Raw genomic sequence first — 1553 nt, 5'->3', positions numbered from 1 at the left:
GCCTCGAGGTATTTACTAATTTCTCTTGTAATTTCTTCCTTTACCTACTGGTTGTCCAAGAGTGTGTTATTTAGCCTCCATGTATTTGTGAATTTTCCAATCTTCTGCCTGTTATTGATTTCCAACTTCATTCCATTATGATCCGAGGTGTTTTGTATAATATAAGTTTTTTAACATTTTGTTGAGACTTGCTTTGTGATCAACATGTGGTCTATCCTATAGAATGATCCATGAGCACTTGAGAAGAATGTGTATTCTGCTGTTGTGGGTATAATGTTTTATAAATGTCTGCAGTCTAGTTCATTTATCATACAATTCAACATCTCTGTTTCCTTATTGATTCTCCTTCAGATGTTCTATCCATTGATGAGAATGGTGTATTGAAGTCTCCAACTATTACTGTAGAAGTATCTACTTCTCCTTTCAGTGTTGTCAGTGTTTGCCTCATGTATTTTGGGGCACTCTGGCTCAGTGCATAAATATTTATAACTGTTATGTTTTCTTGATGAATTTTCCCTTTTATTAATATATAGCATCCTTCTTTGTCTCTGTTAATTGTTTTACATTTGAAGTCTACTTTGTCTAATATTAATGTAGCTACTCCAGCTTTTTTCTGGTTGTTGTTTGCGTGAAACATCTTTTTCCAACCTTTCAGTTTCAGCCTATTTTTGTCCTTGTGTCTAAAGTGAGTTCCTTGTAGACAGCATATAGATGGATCTTGTTTTTTAATCCATTCTTCCAGTCTCTGTCTTTTTATTGAGGAGTTTGATCCATTAACATTTAGTTTATTACTGTAAGGGCAGTACTTTCTTCTATCATTTTGTCTTTTGAATTTTGTATGTCATATCTTTTTTCTCTCTCTCCTTTTACCCTTCCTGATAGTCTTCATTTCTACATTCTTATCCAAACCTCTCTCTCCTGTCTTTTCTTATCAGCCTGTAGCACTCCCTTAGTAGCGTAGGTCTCTTGTTCACAAACTCTCAGTGTCTGTCTGAAAATATTTTATTCTCTCCCTCATTTTTGAAAGACAGTTTTGCCGGACATAGAATTCTTGGTTGGCAGTTTTTCTCTTTCAGGATCTTAAATATATCATGCCACTGCCTTCTTGCCTCCATGGTTTCTGTGGAGAAATCTCTACATAGTCTTATTGAGCTTTCCTTGTATGTGATGGATCGCTTTTCTCTTGCTGCTTTCAGAATTCTCTCTTTGTCTTTGACATTGGACAATCTGATCAGTAAGTGTCTTGGAGAAGGTCTATTGGGATTTATTCTTCCCTAAACTTGTTGAGTTGATTTAGCATTAGTTGTTTCAATTCCTGTATCTCAGTTGAAGTGATAGATTGTTCCTTTGGCTAGTCCATATTTTCATATTTCCTAATATGACTCATTATTTTTAGCTGTCTAGGCATCTGATTTTCTTGATTAGTTTATTCTGGAGCTTGTTTTCACTTTTTCATCTAGGGTTTTCTTGTTGGTTGGCTTTGTTCTCAATCCTTTGGCATTCAGCTTAACTTATTCTAGACTTCAAACTAGCTTCTGTTTCGTTGATCAGAA

Source organism: Choloepus didactylus, chromosome 21 (assembly GCF_015220235.1).
Source record: "Choloepus didactylus isolate mChoDid1 chromosome 21, mChoDid1.pri, whole genome shotgun sequence".
In the NCBI taxonomy this organism is placed as follows: Eukaryota; Metazoa; Chordata; class Mammalia; order Pilosa; family Megalonychidae; genus Choloepus; species Choloepus didactylus.
Note: the sequence above shows the minus strand (reverse complement) of the source record.